A 22,178-nucleotide genomic window follows, 5' to 3' on the forward strand; every position below is an offset into this window, starting at 1 on the left:
ATGGGTACCAAAATGTGTAGATAAAATGAGTATTTTTGACTTAAATACTATTTGTGTGTATACTAGCACTAGCACCCAAAGGAGGTGCAAGGCATACACCATTAAGTTTTGATGTGAAAGCATAAACAAATTGTTACAACATAAAAGAAAGTCAGTAATTACTCTTTGTGGAGAAAATGTATCCTCATGTCATCAATGAAATGAAAGAAGAATAAGTCTTTATTGTAGAGACTATACAACATGCTTATGAGTTTTCCTTGTTGAGTAGAGAGAACCTATAAACTATTATTGATATAAGGTTAAAAATTGAGGATTTTGAACAACAAGATTATTTTCTTGAAAAGGAAGCTTTTGATAATTGATTGTATTACAAAGTTTTATTCTTTCTTCTTCAAATAATGTTCAATATACCTATTAGAAAAAATAAATCTAATTCTTGGTATGATAATTAGAGAACCCAAAGTCAAACATTATATATTTTTTATTAGTAGCAGGGGAGTAGAACTCATTTATGAATTTTTCAAAACAAGTTTTTCTTCTTCAATTTATTTATAATTATTCTTTATTATAATGATCTAATAGGAAAGCATGGACTGGAATTTTTATTGCATCTATTATGTTCTTAATATTAAAGCGTGGACTAAATTTTTTATTACATCTTATTATATTCTTAATATTAAAATAGGGACTAAAATCTTATTGCATTGATCGTATTGTTCTCTTGATAGATTATTTCATTTTACAATCTTCTTCATTGGGATACTTAAAGCAATTGCATGCCCAAAATTGTATCAAATTTGGCATCTGTTCAAACATCGTTCCCTTTTTATCATTTAATATGTTAACCATTTTCTTAAGACCTTCCACATGCCATCATTTGAATGAATGATTTTCTAGATAGATTTAGCATCCAATAGACAAATCCAGTAAGATTTCATCTATGTTGCAACATTATGTAACACAACAATTACTAAAAAGAATGTCTCCTCCTAAGATTTAGACTCGGTCATTTCCTCCTTACTACCTAGAATCTACTCTGGTAGCTCATGCTTTTGAGGATTTTTAGATAAATATTATTTGGAGACTCATAACTATCTCAAATGTATTACATTCATAGTACTGACAAGGAAATCTAAGTTAAAGTTCCTTTAAACTATGTAAGCCTCCCACTGATAAATAGTATAATATTTTACACATCATGGAAATTAGTTTGAAATTGCTATATTTCATCCAAGAACTCCAAAGCTTATGAAATAGACATACAACTATATATATATATATATATATATATATATATATATATATATATATATATATATTAGTTAGCTTCACTATTGACACAACCCTTTAGTTATCTTTACATTTCATAGTATATTAAACCCACCAAAATATAATTCTTGCTTAGAATAGTAGACATGTATTGCTTCCATATCTTGCAAGAAAGAGACAAGGATATGGGGTATCTCATGTACTCTAAAACATGGCTCCTTCAAAGACACTTAAAAACACACATTACCTTCTAATTCTCCAAGGAAAGAGACAAAGACGTGGTGTCTCATGTTTTTAGAGAATATAAAACATTTTAAAATTGCAAAATTTATTGAATAATAACAGTAAATAGCTACTCCAAATCTAGTTGATAACTTGTTCAACCTCTCCACTTGAGGCAACTTTACTTTATGATCTTCCAAGCTTAGGAGACAAAGAGGTGATGTCTCATGCTCTCAGAAATGTAGCAACACTCCATGGCTGCAAAATTTATTAAACCTAATATAGAGCTACCCATATATGGAAAAGGGCTTCTAGAGTTGTGATAGTGCAAGGTCCATGACATTCACAAGAAAATCTGCAGTGCAAAACAAATTATATCATTAAATATCTTGGCTTCCACCTAAAGTTTAAAGCATGCCAAAATAGGTCCTCTTATCATTCACCATAATGAAGAAAACAATCTTCCAAGTTTAAATGTTTATTTGACATATCACTATAAGATGATATTAGAGAAATAAAAGAAAATGATTTGTGAAGTATGATCCAAAATATTGATTCCAAAATATAAACACAGTTAATTCTAGAAGCCCTCAATACTTATTAAAGTGGACTATGGAAGCATAATTTCTTTTAAAGAAATGATGTACCTAAATCTTCCTTTGTCAAGAACATCAGAGGCATTTCCATTCATCCCTCCTTTTCCAACCAACACTCCCATGTCTATATGCACATTATAAACCATAAGGTTAAGCAAGTAATCAAAGCCACCATATTGGTCAATAACCTTATTAGTATGAATAATGGGCACAAGAGACTTGATATTAACAACCAATAGCCAATTATCTTTCAGTTTTTCAAATACAACTACAGTTTCTATTTGAGCTAGTTTTTTTGTAGCTCTGTTAGTTATCAACTCAATGCCAATCATTAAACCACACCCCCTTGCATCTCCAATAATTGAACTAGAAAACTATATTTTAGTTAAAGCTACAAGGACTCACCCAAGTATTCTCAAGGAAAATAAAAGGAGGAAATCAAATAAAACTTGTTGCAATTGGAATTCTTATTGGAGGCACTATGCACAATAAATATACGTTAAAGATGTAAAAGTACATCATAGATTTCATTTTGAAATAGAACTAAAGAAATTGGTACTCTAAAACTATTCATTTACATTTTCTAAAATTTAGGAAGGCTATAAATTCCCAATGAAACCCATGAAATTAGTCATAGGAAAGAGAAACAAGGTGTCAATGAAATAAAAATAAAAAGTATAGTCAAAAGGAAAGAATAAGATGATACTATTTTCTGTCAATGAAAAACAACACCATGCATATAATGGAAAAATGATTATGTCTTGGTCTTAAAGATCTTCAAAATTCAAAAAAAAGATTATGTCTTGGTCTTAAAGATCTTCAAAATTCAAAAAAGATGGAGAAACATTAATCCATGGAAAACATAAATTGAACAAGTCACCTTCATATTTTTCTTGAATCTATCTTAAATAGTTGATTAAGTAAGGCCCCATAGAAACACAGTGTCCCTATCTCTTTTCTTTATCCAAGATGTTTAAAATGACATGGCCATCAGTAGTATAGACTAGATTTCCTCCAAAGGTAGTTAAGTGTCATCGTTGTGTTTGAACTTGAGTGATTTCTAGAGTAGTTATGACTACTCTAAGAGGAAGGCCATTCCCAATTTCCTACTAGTTACCAAAAAATTATGATATCATTTGCAATATTCTTGAAGACTATCAATGTACTACAATGGGAACTTTTAACTAATAGATCACTTTAATAGTTGTAATAATGTTAGGGACAAAACCCTATTTTTCAAAGCCCCAATGATGAATTCCCAAGTGAGCAAAACTATTATGAATGTCATCGGATATGCAAACACCACCAGCTTTCCTAACACCCTCATAAACAAGTGTCAAGTAGCTAGGTGTCATTTCTACTGGTCCACAAACACCCTGAATAAAGAAATCCATACCAAGAATATTATTTCATATAACATAAAAGGGCAAAAAAAATGTAAAACAATCTTTTATAGTTGTGAACACCCTTTATTCTTGCATATTTACCTTTGGGATAAAACCAATGCAATAAGGACATCAAAACATGCCTGTATAGGTTCTGCAATAAAGCCATCAACAGGGCCAAAGGTTGCAAAATTAATTATGTCTTGAACATCTTCAACATAATTTACACCATCATAACCATATAGACCATGATATGGATTTGAGTTGCTGCCATGATGAACTCTAGTCCGCAAAAATATTAATTGCTTAGAATTTATTTCTTTATCATTTTAAACTGTACGCATATACCTTTTGGTAACTTAAAGTTTCTAATGCAACTTCATCTTTCAATGGGCTTTACTCATGAAAACTTACCTTAAGCAATTGAACATAATATTTCACATTCACAAGTTAAAATATCTTAATGCTATTACATTTTTGGTTTTACATTTCACTCCCCAAGCAACAACTTAAAACTTCTTGTGAGGAGATCTAGTGGAATTGCACTTTCTTAACACGCTTTATAAATGTAGAAATTTGGTTAACAAACTTGAACAACATTATATTTACATTTGCTCTAAGTTGTCATCCCCATTGTGGTTGCACTTGAACCATGATATCAATTTCTCACTAAAATCATATCATGATTACCAGTATAAAAATGATCCATCATTCTTGCTAGTTCATTGGATTTTGTGCCTAAATTTGTAAAGAAAATGACCAGCATATAATTAAGAGATTCTGGGTTCAGCATTTGTGCATATCTTGAGGTAAATCTATATTGTAAACAAGTAGTAAATACAAAATGATAGAAAATAAAAAATGTGGCATACAAATAAAAGCATACAAATATACACAAGACAAACTAATCTAGATCTAGGATTAACAATACACCAAAAAAGTTTGGGCTGATGCAAATTACAAATCTAAATAATACTTATGAATAGTCATTGCAATTACAACTAGTAAATTTCATCTAGAAAAATTGTATCATATTCTAACTCCACTTATGCTACAAGGATATCCAATACATTTCAAAACATGTGAAGACATGGAAATGTTTTTCATTATTGTGCCAAACATCAAAAGTCTATTCTTTACATGATAAAGAATCTCATTTGAATCCAATAGCTTATTTGGTATGCTTGGCTTGAAATAGTCAAGAACAAAAGGAGTTAAAAAATAATTTATTAAATTGAATATTTAGTTAATTTCTTTGATAGTTTTAGTGTAATAAATCTATATTATCCTTGATATGAATATGACATTGTTCAAGAACAATATGAACTTTTGAAAGGTGTTTAGGATGATATGAACAATTGAAATGAGAGTACCTTAAGATTTCTTGGAAAATTTTCAGCTAATGCCTCTACAAACTTTGTAATCAGATGTTGAAGGTAGAGTGTAGTAGTGTACTACAACCATCTAGTCTGCTACATAGTAGCATCAACAATATCAGGGTAACAAAGTCTATAGGACATAGTCACAATGCCTCTGAAAGCATCTAGGTATTGGCATCCATTCTCATCAAAAAAATATTGCATCTTCCCTTCAACAATATTTAACTTCCAAATAGATTTTGTAAAAAATAGTTTATAAGATAAAATATCCCTATTGTGATGAACAGTTTAAACATAAAATGATTAGGAATTGCTAAATTCAAACAAGAACAAAATTACTCAACTATCTTTCACAATCTTGAGAAAAAAATGATAAAGTTTTCATATCAAAAACAAAGTTTGAAATGTTTGAATCTTTTTATCTAAGTCACAAGGTTCGATTCGAGTTTGAGTTCATTGATCATAAAATTTCATTCAAATTTCAGCATGGGTGAAAATTCAGCAAAAAAATGTGACATTTATTTTTGGTTATATATATTTATGTATTTATAATATTACTAATATATCCACAAAATTGTCAAAATAGCTTAACATTGCCAAATAATTTAACTAAATAGATCAATATCAGTTTAAAACTATGTTCCCCCAAGATTCTGGGGTGGGGAAGGTGGGATAGGTTTTTGGGATGGCAAATGTTTTTGGCAATTTTGGGGACAAGGGGATGGCAAACAAGGACGACTATATATAGAGGGAAATTTTGAAATATACATGTCATTCATATGAAACTAAGAACAAAGCATGTCATTTAAACATTATAGAATCTTGACATACACCATTTGAATGCCATCTAGGGAATAATAACTGATTTCAATGCTTAATTGTCAATATGTATGCATAAATTAATCCAAGAGAGTTTGTAATGAAAATAATTACCATAATTTATATGATCTTTCCAAAATCAACACAAAAGAGGAGACAAGGATTTTGAAAGGGAAAAGCAAATAAAGCCCCTTGTGAATTATATGAATGAGACAAATTCCTAAAGAATGGAGAGCGAGAGAGAGAGAAGAGGAGTTATTTGTAAAGGGCTCATTACATGAACTACATTGTGATTGTGTGTTGTTAGAATGAAACAGAAGCATCTCTTATAAAGAGATGAGAAGAGGAGTTATTTGTAACCCCCATGTGAATGATTTCCACATTCATAAGTGTGTGCATAACAAGTGCCATAATCCTCTTAAGGAGGAATAGCTATTTTTCTTATAAAGGAATTAGAAAAAAATGAGTTGTACTCACATGTGTACAATAGGACAAACTGCATTTAGGGATCTTTGGAATATCTTAATTAAAATACATCCAAGGAAAGATTAATATTTCTAAGACCCCCCCTTAATCTTTACTTGGGGAGCTTACATCAAATGGTTGTGAACCCAAATTTTTACATTGAAATCTCTCTTTAGAAAGAAACAACTTGATCATTGAGAATGTCTTCAATTATGCAAAAAGTCTCTTGTGAGTGTAGGTAGATCTTCATACAATCAAGAGAGAATTGGATAGGTCACCAAATAATAATGTCTTCTATGTTCCTGGATGGATTACCTTAAAAACATAGACTCGAGAAACAAAGACAATTATCCACAAGGAGTATTTCATCTTATATTCAAATTAGAAATCCTTTTGAATAAGGATAAGAAAAATCTCATAGAGAAACAGAGGGGCAGAATAAAACATTTTACCATAAAGCAATGGAGGTAACCTTATATCAAGATAAATTATATGCTCAAAAAATTATCAACAAGGATAAATTGAGTAAAAAGCTTGATTAGTGTTCTCATTAAAAGTATATTATACTAATGCACTAATGACCACAAACAAGGCCAACTAATGATACTTGCATCAACATTGCATCAATCACATGGATATAGGCAGACCACTTAATAAATCATCCCACTGCAAGTTAATCATAACGTGCATGACTCATGATCTAAGCAATAAAGTATGCACATCATTATCACATTAATATATGAAAATAAAGTAAAAGGAGAGACACATTGTTCAAATTAGTATTATCATGATTTTTGTTAAGATACTAAAAAGGAATGGATTATGAGGATTTAACAACATATTGCCTTCAAATTGGATCAGACCATCTAAATTTGGAGGGAAAACTCCAATAATAACACCCTCTTCATTAGGGAACAAAAAATGGAACAACATGGATAGAAACTCCATAAATATCAACCTTTAAGGTAGAGCACATAAAATCAAATGGAGGGGAACTTCATATAAATATCATCCTTTCAAAGTGGAATTGATAGAGCCAAATGGAGGAAAACTCCATAAAAAACATTTTCCTTTCAAAGTGGAACAAATAGAACTAAATGGAGAGAAACTCTATAAAAGAGTGCACTCCAATTTAGGATGGAAGGATACTCCATGGGCCAGATAAGGAAACTATGTATCAGTTATACTGAGGAGACCTACATAGTTAACCTTGAAAAATTGGCTCCCTATGCAACTCAAAAGAAAAGAAAAGTACCTTCATATAAATCAATGGTATAAAGCCATAAAGTTCCAACATGGGCATAGAACGATGTTATAAAAGCATTAAATTGTAACTATGTGCAAATCTTATAGAGATAACGCATAATGAAGCCAAATGTGTAAGATAACTCATAATCCAAACAGAATTGAGGTAAATGTAGAGATCCAAGGAAGATCAATGAGAAATGAAAAAATATACAAATATCAGGTAGAAAACTCCATTGAGAATAAACATGAGTACTTAATTCATTTTCTAAAGTAATATACCAATTTTTGAATTGTCATAGTCATAAGAAATTATATATTTATCTGGGCATATATGTGTGCACCCATATATTGTTAAATAAATATATACAAATGATAAGTCATAATACTTGAAAATTTACAATTTAACTTTAACAAAAAATGTTGAGAGGATCCTTATAAAATAATGTTACAAGTACAATGATTATTCTTAAAAAATTAATCTCAAGAGTTTTTTTAAAAATAACTTGTCAGGGAATATCTTGAAATAGATTTGGTAACAAACCAATAATGCAACCCTATAGAAAAGAATTAGAGGAATAATACACCTGCAACTTAAGGAATCAAAATGATGCAGAACTGTTATTATGCCGAGAGACATATACAATAGAAGCAACAATTCCCAGCATGGGAATATTCCAAGGAATAATCCATGTAAGGGAAAAAGAAACTTGGGCAGTTACAAAAAAATTTATATTTCAAAACTAAAATTTTAAAAGCCATTTTGTATTCCACATTGTAATCTCCACTAAAAAAGTTGATTGCCATTTGGCATTTACGATATTTAAATTGAACTATCATTTGGCATTCAGATTTGGCTTCAAAAAATAATAATAATAATAATTAATGCACAATAGTTATATATGTATGTTAGTTTTTATAGAAAAACAATAATGAAAATAGATTAAATTAAATAAAAGAACATATAACTATATATAAAGTTTATTTTTTAAAAAATATTAAAAAATATGTGTGTGTGTGTGTGTGAAAATTAAAAATTAAAAATAAATAAAAAATAAAAGTGTAAAAATTATAAAAAAAATTAAAAATATATAAATTTTTTTTTTTTAAATTAAAAAAATAAATAAGAAAGAAAGGAGAAAGCGACACGCATGCAGTTGTCAGTGGCAGTAACTACTGCACTGACACATGTCAATGTAGTAGTTACTGCTGCTGACAATAGTGGTAGCGCTACAAGAGGGATAGGGGAGTAGAGTGGTGGCGGAGGTTGGTTGCCCATCACCACATGTCCATTTTAACTTTTTATTACCAAATGACGATGAATGTGGGGTGGCGGGGGTAGTGGTCCATTCCCCAAATTTAGATTTTTTAAAAATTTGCTTTTTATTGATAATACTTATACATTAGTAAAAATGCCACTACATTAAACCTTCTCTCATCTAGTGATGGTTTTTTTTTAGTCATTTAGAAATTATGTGGAGATAAAAAGTTGGAATTTGAAGGCTCTCAATGGGAACTTGTAGAGTCATTTCATAGTTATTAAATACTTATTTCTCTTTCCATTTTGATTTGCAAACAATTACAAACAAAGGCAAGAGAGAAGAGTGGAATAATAGAGATATTGTGAGAAGAGTGGAAGAATAGAGACATTGTGAGAAGAAAGAGAAACTTTGTGAGGAGGAAGAAGGTTTACAAAATAAGAAGTTTAGTTTGGAGAAGAATAAAGGAGGTTTGGAGAGGACTTTTCCAAATTAGAATATCAACAAACCACATCAAAAAGCAAAGCAAGAGATTTATATTATGTATTTTTTATAGTAGTTAGATTTACAATAGTATTTAGAATGCATATTAGATTTCATGTTTTTATCTACAATGCATGATTTTCATCTTAATTTAATAGTAGTTAAATTTACAATAGTTTTTCAAATGCATGTTAGATTTCATTTTAGAATGAATGTAGTATTTTATTTTCATTTTATAATGAATGTTAAGTTACAAGAAAACTAATATGCATTATACAAATGCACGTTATTTTTTTTCATGTACAATTGCATGTTTGAATGCAAACTAGATTTTATGTACAAATGCATGTTAGATTTAATGTTAGAATGCATTTTACATTTTACTTTTTAGGTGCATGTTTCATTTCATTTTTTACAATGTATGTTAAATTTTAGACGATAGAATGCCTTATTCAATTTATTCAAATAAGTAGTATGAGATTACATTTTAGATTTTGACATGCATATGATCAAGAATAGATGTAGATAGATTTCAGATTAGAGATTTAAGTTGGATTAGATTAATGTTACTTTATATTTCAATTGTTAATTTTGTAGCCTACAGTAGGCTACAATTTGTAAATTTGCATATTATTAATTTTGATACTACATTGCATTTTCTATAATTACATGTGGAGGGCAATGCTGCCATATGAATGTTTTAGTATGAGTTAAAATTAAATTTACATTAATCATTTGAAAATATTTTTTATCTTATATTAATCTTAGTTTACATTTTTTATTTTTACGTATGGAAGGCAATGCTGCCATATTAATAAAAATTTATTGTTAATATATATATTTTTAAATAAAATGTTAGCTTTTGTTTAATTTTTACTGTCATACTAACTTCTTGTATTTTTTTAACTACTAATAAATTAATTATCTTTTTTGGAAATACATATAATATACATCCTAAAAAGGGGGTTTCCAAAGGTAGAAGAATAATTTTAAAAGATTATTAATGTGACAATTATGTTAGTTTACATTTTATAATTTTACATATGGATGACAATGCCACCACCATATTTATATAATATTAATGCTAATAAATTCTTTCTTAATATAATGGTAGATTTTTATTGTATTTTTTACGTTTATGTCATACTAATTTCTTGTATTTTTTTAAACTACAAATAGACTAATAATCTTTTAGGCAATACATATAATATCTCCTAAAAAGAGGAGTTTACAAAGGTAGAAAGAATAATTTGAAAAGATCCTTTATTTGACAGTTATGTTAGTTTACATTTTGTACTTTTGCATATGGAAGGCAATGTAGTCGTATTTATATTATATTAATGCTAATAAATTCTTTCTTAATATAATGTTAGATTTTTTTATTTTTTTTAAAAAATTCATACTAATTTCTTGTATTCTTTTTAACTACAAATAGATTAATTATATTTTTAGGAAATACATATAATATATCCTAAAAAGAGGCATATACAAAGGTAGAAGAATAATTTGAAAAGATCCTTTATTTCACAGTTATGTTAGTTTACGTTTTGTACTTTTACATATGCAAGGCAATGCCACCATATTAATATTATATTAATGCTAATATATTCTTTCATAATAAAATGTGTGCTTTTATTTTATTTTTACTATATGTTAATGTTATATTAACTTGCATTATTTCTTTTAATTACTAAATAATTAGTGTTAGATAAACCATTAGTCTTTTTATATTGTTGTACAATTTCTTTTACAAATATCTTAAAATTAGTTATTGAAATATCAATTTTTTTGTAATCATATGTAAGGAAGATACAATGAACAATCTAATTGGCATGAAGGTTGAAATGTGCTCTTCTAAAGAAGGGTATCGAGGTGCATGGTTCGAGGGTACAATAATAGGAATTGTTCAAAATAGAGATGATACAACTTTTTATTTTTAGCATGACCATTTCGTTATAGATGAGTGGACTAAAGAACCACTTGTGAAGCAAGTTACTATACATTGTATCAAACCCCTACCATGTCATTTCATTATCGAGACATATAAATGTGGTAGACTCTATTGAAGTGAGAGAGAATGATTGTTGGTGGTGAGGGACTATCCAAGCTACATTTTGAACCCTACTAAGCCGTGAAGACACTATAACCTTGAAACCATATTCACGATCAACCTTGTGTCTAGGGTTGGATTGGGTAGATGGCAAATGGAGGCCTCGACAATGGAACTAATTTGTTGTTTGAGCTTTCTATTTTCCATTCTATGATCTTATAGATGATGATATCATTCATTGGTATCATTAATTTTGTTTTGTAAATGAGAGAAGGTTTTTTGGATTTTATAACTATGTAATTCTTCTCTACAATTATGAGGTTTCTTTCATGTTATTTCAAAATTGTAGAGCTCTTTTTATTCTACATGGTGAGTTAGTTTCTAAATTTTATTCATCTAATTGTTATAAATTTTTGTATAAATTTGTGTTATCTTCAATAAAGAAATATACATATAAGGATCATATTTAACTCCATAATTCATTTATATTATTTATGTCCATGTTTAAATATGAGCATCACCTACATCTATACATTTACTTAACATAATTATTTACTTTAGATTATAATGCATTAGTTCACAAAAAAACCACATTTTTAAATTATTTTGCTAACTTCACTCTATTTTTAAATATTATTAGCTATGGTGAGACTAAGGTTAAACTTTCAATCAAAGGAAGACAGAATACAATACCAAAGAGACTATTGCAGACATCAAAGAGAATCAATGATAGAAGCTCAGACAGAGGAACAAAGGACAATGCATAACCAAGTTGATAGAGAGAGATGTGTTAGGAGAAGGGCAAAAGAAATAGTGGAAGAATTAGAAATCCAAGATAGAGATGGAAGAAATGTAGAAAGAAATAGATGGCATCAAAATAGTCCACAAATCCTCCTTCAAAATGAAGCAAAACATGAGCATCAAGTAAATGATGCCCAAGAAACTGAAAGGTACAACCAACAATGTAATGGAAATATTTAGTTAGACATTGAACATGGAAATTCTAGCTTAGTACAATGAGTTTCTGCAACCCCACAACATGAAATTTTTTTGAGAATGAATGATGGTGTTGAAGGAACTATGGAAAATGTTGTAAACACAAATGATCTTCTTGATAGTGAATTTAGAAGATTTTAGATGTAGTTTAGGCATCAATTAGATAGTTTGAAGAATCCAAATATGTGTCATGTTTGTCAAGAATCATATCATTTTATGAAATTTAATCATACTTTTGAAGGTCCTATATGTAACAAGTGTCGAAAAGAGAGAGGTATTCATAGATTTTCTTCTAAAGAGAGAGGCTTGCAATTTTGACCCAAGTTGAAGAGATGTCGATTGCATGTATTAGTCCTATACTTCAAGTTACACATGCAACTAGTGGTCAATACAAGTACAAGAGATACACTATATGTTTTCCCCAACATGTAGAAGAAGTATCTAAAGTTTTGCCACATTCAATTGACTAGTTGCCTATAATTATTGTTTGTAGAAGGGATCAACATGGCACCTATGATAACTTTACTGTAAATAAGGAGTGTGTGTATAGAGCATTAAGATATAAAGTAGAAAATGATCTCTTTTATGTAGATGTTACAAAAGATGAAGGTCCTCTCAATGAGTTGACCAAAAATTGTGATTATAATATTTTCAAAAGGTTGAAGATAGTGCATATCGAGTTTGATTCCGATGCAAATGAGGTAATTTTTGTTGGTCCACTCATGGAGGTGGATGAAGGTAATATACTTGAGCATATTACATCTATGGCCTCTCGACCACCGAATGCTCAAAGAGAAAAGGAATTAATTCATGCATGGGTGAATAATCCTGATTCAATTTCATCTAAATTGATTGAAAGACCAACTATATGTGCATCTCCTATCAATGAATATGTTACATCAGGATTGTTGGATATGGCTTTTAAAACATTATTTCCTGAAAGAAGATGTGACTGGTTAGCACCAAGAATGAAGTCAGTTTATTTTCATGAATTATCTAAGCATATGATTCAATATAGGGATCATTTTTTTGGTAAACATCCAAGGTTTAGGTATTTTATGACAAACATGATAATACGACATCATGTGCAAAATTCATCAAGTGTATTTGTAAAAAGGAATTTACAAGATTTGCCAATTATAATCAATGAGTTATGTGAACATATGGAAAGTATGCCATGTAGTAATTCGGCTAATAGATTTATGAGGTTTGGAACAACTCTATGAGGCACAAGTTCATATTGGGCTAAATGCAAAAGTCAATTGGTAGACTTGCTTCACCAAGTAGGAACTCCTACAATTTTTTTCACATTAAGTGCAGCAAACATGCAGTGGCTTGATTTACATGCATTAATGCCTAGGACACTGTCAAGTGATCCATGAGAGGCTAAAAATGGAGAAGATAAACTATCATTGACTATCCTCACATCATTGCACACTACAGGCATCTCAGACATACAATGTTTAGAAAAGAAATACTTCAAAAGGGTATGAAAGTCAAAGAATTTTGGTGTAGATATGATTGGCAACATCGAGATTCATCTTAGGTGCATGGATTCCTATGGTTGGAAGGAGCACCAAAGATAGACACTATTGATTGGGAAAATAAGGAAGAGTGGAAAAGTGTTGAAAGATATTTTCGGGTAAGTGCACCAAGTTGTGGTGCCAAAAGGGGGGTATAAGTAGACACTTTTTTTCTAAAATAAGCAATTTCTAAACTTCAACAAGAATTTGAAGATAGTCACCCTCAAAATTTTAAGATATGACAAAAAAAAAAGTAGTAGTCCTTTGAATCTAGTTTCTAAACTACTAAATTTTTTTCAAAATGGTTTAGTTTTAGGTCCTCAAAAAAGGGGGCCACAAAAAGTGGTACTGTTTATTCTAAAAAAATATAACACGGTACAAACTATGGCCCCCCTAAAATTTTAACTTTTTTTTTTTTGAAATTCTTTAATCACTCTGGTCAAAATTTACTTAACACTATGTAGTTTATCCCAAATTTTATGGGTAATTTTATAATGTGTATTTTTTTTAATGAATTTTTTAACTAGACAGATCCCAAAAATGTGAAATATCTATGTGCTTCCCCTAGAAATGATTGAAAATTAATCTAAAATCAAAACTTCTTTTTTTCAAAGTGTGCAGAATGGAGCCTAGTTTCTAAAAAACTAAGTTGTTGCAAAATTTGATGAATGAGCTAAAATCTACAGCCCAATTAGTACATGTTGGTTTTTGACAAAAAAATGGGCATACATTCAAAAGAAATTATAGATGAAAGGCTTGGAATAATTCAAATTAAAAATAAAATATATGGTTATATAGCTAACACAAAGACCTACCATGTCATGTACCCTGATCTTATCGATCCTCAACCACAAGGAATCTTGAAGGAGAGCACACAAGAAAAATCAATCATTTTTTGTATGTTTGCAGCAAAACATGTCTCAGACCAGTTTATAGACTTCAAATATTTGGGTTGGATCTCCAAGGCAAAGTAAAGCCTTAGGCTTTGTTTAATGCAAAGCTTTAAATAATGTGTATACCCTATAGCACATGTGCACTATAGCATGCATGCACTATTTAAAGCTTTTTGAATTTGGGCCTCAATAACGCGTGCACACACACTATTGAGACCTAAATAGTGAATAGAGAGAGAGAGAGAAGAACAGATGCAAATTAAGAGCAAGAGAGAGAGGGGGGGTGGCTATGTGTGTGTGAGAGAGAGAAAATAGAGGATGGGAGAGGTGAGAGAGAGTAGGGGATGGGAGAGAGAGAAAGTGAGAGAGAGTAGGGGTGGTAGAGAGAGTATGGGATGGAAGAGAGAGGAAGTGAGAGAGAGTAGAGGTGACAAAGAGAGAGTACGAGATGGGAGAGAGAGAGGAAGTGTGAGTGAGTGAGTGAGTAGGGGTGGCAGAGAGAGTAAAGGATGGGAGAGAGAGATTGATATTAGGGGATGTGAGAGAGGAAGTGTGAGAGAGTGAGTAGGGGTGGTAGAGAGAGTATGGGATGGAAAAGAGATATTGAGAGTAGGGTTTGGAAAAGAGAGAGTAGGAAGTGGGAGAGGGAGTGAGAGAGGGAGAGAGAGAGAGAGAGAGGAGTATGGGAGTGTGTGAGAGAGAGAGTAGGGCATGGGAGAGAGTGTGAGAGTGTGAGAGAGACTAGGGGTGACAGAGAGAGAAAGTAGGGGATGGGAGAGGGGAGAGAAAGATAGTATGGGATGGGGGAGAGAGAGAGTAGACAGGGAGAGAGTGAAAGAGAGAGAGATAGTAGGTAGTTGAAGAGGGAGCAGGAGAGAGAGAGGGGGATGGGAGTGTGTGGTGTGTCTGAAAGAGAGAGTGGGAGATGGGAGAGGGGAGAGAGAGAGAGAGTAGTGGATGGGAGAGAGAGAGTAGGCAGTGGGAGAGGGAGTTGGAGAGGGAGAGAAGGGGGAATGGGAATGTGTGTAAGAGAGAATAGGGGATAGGAGAGAGAGATTGAGAGTAGGGGATGGGGAGAGAGAGTATAGGATGGGAGAAAGATTGAGAGTAGGAGATGGGGGAGAGAGAGAGTAGGTGGTGGGAGACAGAGTGGGAGAGGGAGAGCAAGAGAGAGGAGGATGGGAGTGCATGTGTGTGAAAGAGAGAGAGTAGGGAATCAGAGAGGGGGGAGAGAGAGAGTAGCGAGAGAGAGAGAGTAGGGGATGGGGAAGGAGAGAGAGAGAGAGAGAGTAGGTAGTGGGAGAGGGAGAGAGAGTGGGGATGGAAATGTGCATGAGAGAGAGAGAGAGAGTAGGGGATGGGAGAGAGTGTGAAAATGTGAGAGAGTAAGGGGTGGCAGAGAGAGTAGAGAGGGAGAGAGTGAGAGTGAGAGTGAGAGTGAGAGTGAGAGTGAGAGAGAGTGGCAGTGGGAGAGAGAGTGGGAGAGGGAGATCGAGTGAGAGATAGAGTAGGGGATGGGAGAGGAGAGAGAGGGGGATGGGTGTGTGTGTGAAAGAGAGAGAGTAGGGAATGGGAGAGGGGAGAGAGAGATAGAAAGACTAGGGGATGGGAGAGAGAGAGTAGGAAATGGGAGAGGAAGTGGGAGAGGGAGAGAGAGTAGGGGATGGGAGAGAGAGAGAGTAGGGGATGGGAGAGAGATAGAGTAGAGAGTGAGAGAGTGAGAGAGAGATAGTAGGCGGTGGGAGAGGGAGTGGGAAGGAGAGAGGGGGGATGGGAGTGTGTGTGATAGATCTAGAGAGTAGGGGATGGGAGAGGAAAGAGAGGGGGGATGGGAGCATGTATCAGTGAAAGAGAGAGTTTAAGGGATGGGAGAGGGGAGAGAGAGAGTAGGGGATGGGGGGAGAGAGTAGGTGGTGGGAGAGGGAGAGGGAGAGGGAGAGGGAGAGAGAGAGGGGGAATGGGAATATGTGTAAGAGAGATAGAGAAGGGATGAGAGAGAGTATGAGAGAGAGTAGGGGATGGGAGAGAGAGAGTAGAGAGGGAGATAGTAGGTGGTGGGAGAGGGAGAGAGGGGGGATGGGAGTGTGTGACAAATATAGAGAGTAGGGGATGGGAGAGGAGAAAGAGAGGGGGATGGGAGGGTGTGTGTTGATGAAAGAGAGAGAGTAGGGGATGTGAGAGGGGAGAGAGAGTAGGGGATGGGGGAGAGAGAGTAGGTGGTGGGAGAGGAAGTGGGAGAGGGAGAGAGAGAGGGGGAATGAGAATGTGTAAGAGAGAGAGAGTAGGTGGTGGGAGAGGGAGTGGGAGAGGGAGAGAGGGGGGATGGGAGTTTGTGACAAATATAGAGAGTAGGGGATGGGAGAGGAGAAAGAGAGGGGGATGGGAGTGTGTGTGTCGATGAAAGAGAGAGAGTAGGGGATGTGAGAGGGGAGAGAGAGTAGGGGATGGGGGAGAGAGAGTATGTGGTGGGAGAGGAAGTGGGAGAGGGAGAGAGAGAGGGGGAATGAGAATGTGTGTAAGAGAGAGAGAGAGAGAGTAGGGAATGGGAGAGAGTGTGAGAGAGAGTTGGGGATGGGAGAGAAAGAGTAAGAGTAGGGGATGGGAGAGAAAGAGTAAGAGTAGGGGATGGGAGAGAGAGAGAGTAGAGAGGGAGAGAGAGTGAGAGTGAGAGAGAGAGAGATAGTGGGTAGTGGGAGAGGGAGAGAGAGGGGGATGGAAGTGTGTGAGAGATCTAGAGAGTAGGGGATGGGAGAGGGGAGAGAGAGTAGCGAGAGAGAGAGAGAGAGTAGCAAATGGGAGAGAGAGACTAGGTGGTGGGAGAGGGAGTGGGAGAGGGAGAGAGGGGGGATGGGAGTGTGTGTAAGAGAGAGAGAGAGTGAGAGTAAGGGATTGGAGAGTGTGTGAGAGAGAGTAGGGGGATGAGAGAGAGAGTGAGAGTAGGGGATGGGAGAGAGAGAGTAGAGAGGGAGAGAGAGAGAGTGAGAGAGAGATAGTAGGTAGTGGGAGAGGCAGTGGGAGAGGGAGAGAGAGGGGGGATGGGAGTGTGTGTAAGAGAGAGAGTAGGGGATGGGAGAGAGTGTGAGAGAGTGAGAAAGAGTAGGGGGTGGCAGAGAGAGAGAACGGGATGGGAGAGAGACTGAGAGTAGGGGATGGGAGTAGGGGATGGGAGAGAGTGTGAGAGAGAGTAGGGTGATGGGAGAGAGAGTGAAAGTAGGGGATGGGAGAGAGTAGAGAGGGGGATAGAGAGAGAGTGAGAGAGAGAGATAGTAGGTAGTGGGAGAGGGAGTGGGAAAGGGGGAGAGAGAGGGGGGATGGGAGTGTGTGTGAAAGATCTAGAGAGTAGGGGATGGGAGAGGAGATAGGGTGAGAAAGATTAGGTGGTGGGAGAGGGAGAGAGAGAGTAGGTGGTGGGAGAGGGAGAGTGAGAGAGAGAGAGAGAGAATAGGAGATGGGAGAGGGGAGAGGGAGTAGGGAGAGGGAGAGAGAGAGAGGGAGGGAGAGAGAGAGAGTAGGAGATGGGAGAAGGGAGAGAGAGAGAGAGAGAGAGAGAGAGAGAGAGAGTGGGAGATGGGAGAGGGGAGGGAGAGAGAGAGAGAGAGAGTAGGGATGGGAGAGAGAGTAGCCCAAGAGAGAGAGGGGAGATGGGAGTGTGTGAGACAAGGAGAGTAGGGTATGGGAGAGGAGAGAGGGTGAGAGAGAGTAGGTGGTGGGAGAAGTAGAGAGAGAGAGTTAGGGATGGAAGAGGAGAGAGCGTGAGAGAGTAGGGGATGGGAGAGGAGAGAGAGAGTGAGAGAGAGTAGGGGATGGGAGAGGATAGAGAGTGAGAGAGTAGGGGATGGGGGAGAGAGAGAGAGAGAGAGAGAGAGAGTAGGCAATGGGAGAGGGAGTAGGAGAGGGAGAGTGAGAGAGAGTAGGTGATGGGAGAGGGAGTAAGAGAGAGATAGTGAGAGAGAGTAGGGGATGGGAGAGGAGAGAGAGACTAAGAGAGTAGGGGATGGGGGATGGTCGGATAGGGAGAGATGTGTTTTGACATAGTACGTACGCACTATTTCATCCATTCTCTACTTTTTGTCTATTGTTCCAATAGAAAACACGGGTTTCAAGTTGTTGAAAGTTAGCAAACACTATTTGAAGACTTTTTGAAGCTAGAAAACACCAAATTCAATAATTGAATATGCTATTTGAAGAATGTTTGAATATTCTTTCTATAGAAAAGGTTAGTGCACTCCTTTTTAAATATTGTTTGTTGATATATAGATACAAATTTGATTATAATTTGACATGTTGTTTAATATATAGTGAATTCATTGAAATTTGTATATTTGAATGAAATGTTATTTCAAAATGGTTATAAATTTGGCAAGTTGTTTGATATATATTGTGTATTCATTGAAATAATTATATTTTTTATATGTATTTGAATGATTTGTAATTTACACATTGTAAGTAATTCAGATGTTTGAATAATTTGACATGTAGAAATCATCATCATGACAAGGAAGAAACTAAAAACTCAAACAAATGAAGATAGGGAGAGAGATTTTAAAATTAAAAGAGATAATATGAAACTACTACATGAACAAAAAAAATTTCAAAGCAATAATTAAGAATTGACTTTTGAAGAGGATCAAGAACCACTGATACAAAGAAACAAAGAGGAAGAATTGGAAAGACAAAGAGAACAAATGAGATTGTTATGCTCAAGAAGATAATTGAATTGTGAAGCTACACCATCTTCCAATGTTGGAGTCATATCATCCTCTCATGTTGAAAAGACACTAATTTGTAGATCCGATGATGTACACACTCCATCATGTCATGTTGAAGGCACAACATCAACATATCAAGTAGGTGATATTCCATCTTTTGCATCTTATTGCCAAGGCACATCATCTTTGGTTCAAGATACACAATACACTCAACCTTATGTTGATGTTCAAAATGTTGATGGAATGGAAGAGATTATAACACCTTCTAGAATTCATTTTAGAAGACTAAAATATTTGATATTGATACTAACATTTTGAAATCAATGCCTAACAAGATTAGCAAGCGTACTTGTCAAAGAAAAGTTAATTGTATGTGGAGATTATTTTTTGAAGAATTAAATATTATAGATCAATGTCAATTATTTATTGAAATGATGAGGAATTCAAAATTCAGGCCTATCATGAAGATTCTTGGGCTAAGAACAATGGATAATTCAAATGAAAAAACATTGTAAAGAATCTAATGAGTGCTTATGACAAAGTGGGTTCTAAATCACGCACCAAAGATAGTAATATCACAAGATGAGTACTTACATCAACACTACTGAGTACCCAAATGAAGAAAGCTTGACTCATGAGAAAGACAAGAAAAATATTAAAAATTGGTAGAGGTACTATAAGGAGAGCCATGCTAAGGCATGAGATATTGGAAGATCTAACAAAAAATGAGTTATGGACATTTAGCGGTAGACTACCACAAAAGGATAAAAAAATTAGTGAAGCTTTGAAATCATTGATCAAAGATTTTTGAGAAAATAACATGTGTTTCCCCTAATCAAAGAAATGTTGTAAGAAGGAGGTTTGATAGCCAAAATTGCGACCCACATGTGAAACATTTTTTGGACTCAACTTAGACATAATTTTTTGCAAAATTTATTGGTATGTATCCTCAAATTTGAATAAGTCAAAGATTTTTTGAGATGGGTAAATCTTTTTATGTGAAGATAAATCACACACACACAACTTGTTGTTGTAGGATACATATTGAATTTTTTAACCATTTTTATGTTTTTGCATTTTGAGTTTGTTTTGCAGGATTGTGACATGAATGAGCCACCAAGATCTTCAAAGGAATTCATATCCAATATTTTATGTGAAATAGGGGATGGCCAACAATTTTACAAAAAATCATGCTTGGATGGTACATACTTATTTTGTGGTTCTTTGCAACTTTTATCAACTTGTCAACATATGGATAGTACACATGCAATTGGAAATGAAATAGTAGATTATGAAATATTTAAGATAGTGACATATTCTCTAAAAGATGGGAAATAGGGTAAAAGATGTGATTTAGTCATTAAAAAGATTCCAGTGTATGAGTTCATGAAGATTTTTTGTGAAAATATTATTTATGAGTATGCAAGGCATACACATAGAGCTTGATGGCTAGATTTGTAATTCACGTTGTGCAAGGATAGGTTTCCACTAGATACCATTGTTTCAGTTGTAGACTTCATAGAAAACTACACACTCAACCATAAAATGAGGTGCAAGAAAAGTATTATACTTCTCAATAGGTTTCCATATTTGTTCACATAACATTCATGCATTCACCTACAAGTGCAAAGGACGATAGGAAGATTTTGAGAGAGTACCATTTTTACATTAGTAATAATCGATCACATTCTATAGAGTTTGTACATTTATTATTTTCAACTATTTTATGGAGATTTGGCTAACAAGGCCATAACATATCATTAGCACATTATTTGGTCAGACAGTTGTGCATCTCAATTCAAGAATGTATGGATGTTCTATTAGTTGAGTAGGATGCATAGGTTGTGTAGAATTCAGTATATGTGGAATTTCATAAAGGCTGGTCATGGAAAGGGAGAGCATGATGGTGCAGGTACATGCATCAAAAGAGCCTTAACTCATGAAGAATTATACAAATATGGAGCAATATTGATAGATGAAAAATCCATCGTCCAATGGTGTAATGCTACAATGGATCTAGGTAAGAAAGGTGAGTCTATGGTTTGTAAATTGTTTTGGTTGATAGATAATACTAACATTGCACCATATGAGGATTCTTGCACACTAAGAGGATCCAGTGAGTTGCACTCTTTTAGAAGCACAGATGCAAGTTCATGGAGTATCCACACATGAAAAATGGCATGCTATTTTCCATCATGTGCAGAGGAAAATTGGGATGATTGTGAGCCAATTAAATGAGTGGACAAATGTTGATATATGAGTTTTGGACCCAATTGACACCTATTATCCCCCACAAGCACTGGAAATGGTAGAGATGGATTCGTCAATTGACTTTGACCACTTGTCTAATCTAGTACAACCTAGTAATATATATATCTTTGTAATTTCAATATGTAATTTTATAACTTTTACCTAAGTATTTTTTCAATTAATGACTGCATTTTGTACATTTGTCACTACATGCCATGTTTTTGTTGTTATTGCACCTAAAGACAATGAAGAAGGGATAGATTATTATTCGTGTCATTGTGTCCAAGCCAAACAAAAATTGGATCACTCAATTATAGATGGTGAAGGTTTAGAGTACCATGTCAGTGCGATGATTGTAATTGGCACATGGCTTAGAAAATATTCTATGAAGAACCCTAACTTGTGGTTATTCAAGGATTGGCAAATAGAGAGGAAGATTCTTCATTATTCAAACCTTGTTGTCGCATCAAATGTCTACTTGATAAAATATGGTGGAAAACCACATAATAAGATTCTTTAGAAAGTTTGTGAGTCAGACCATGAGGCAATACTTGAAACATTAAAATGTAGAACAGATTTAGTTGGCTCATTAGATTGAATAGGGAGAAAGGGAGAGAGAGAAAGAGTGATCAATT

The 22,178-nt window shown here is 34.0% G+C and overlaps 1 pseudogene; it reads right to left on the bottom strand.

Annotated features, from left to right (window-relative positions):
• Positions 1–2,101: 2,101 nt before the first annotated feature.
• LOC149556980 (alanine--glyoxylate aminotransferase 2 homolog 1, mitochondrial-like) overlaps positions 2,102–22,178 on the bottom strand; it is a 51,394-nt pseudogene continuing 31,317 nt past the window's right edge.

The sequence above is a fragment of the Cupressus sempervirens genome, chromosome 5, assembly GCF_028749045.1.
Source record: "Cupressus sempervirens isolate cs-2001-9-10 chromosome 5, ASM2874904v1, whole genome shotgun sequence".
Taxonomy (NCBI): domain Eukaryota; kingdom Viridiplantae; phylum Streptophyta; class Pinopsida; order Cupressales; family Cupressaceae; genus Cupressus; species Cupressus sempervirens.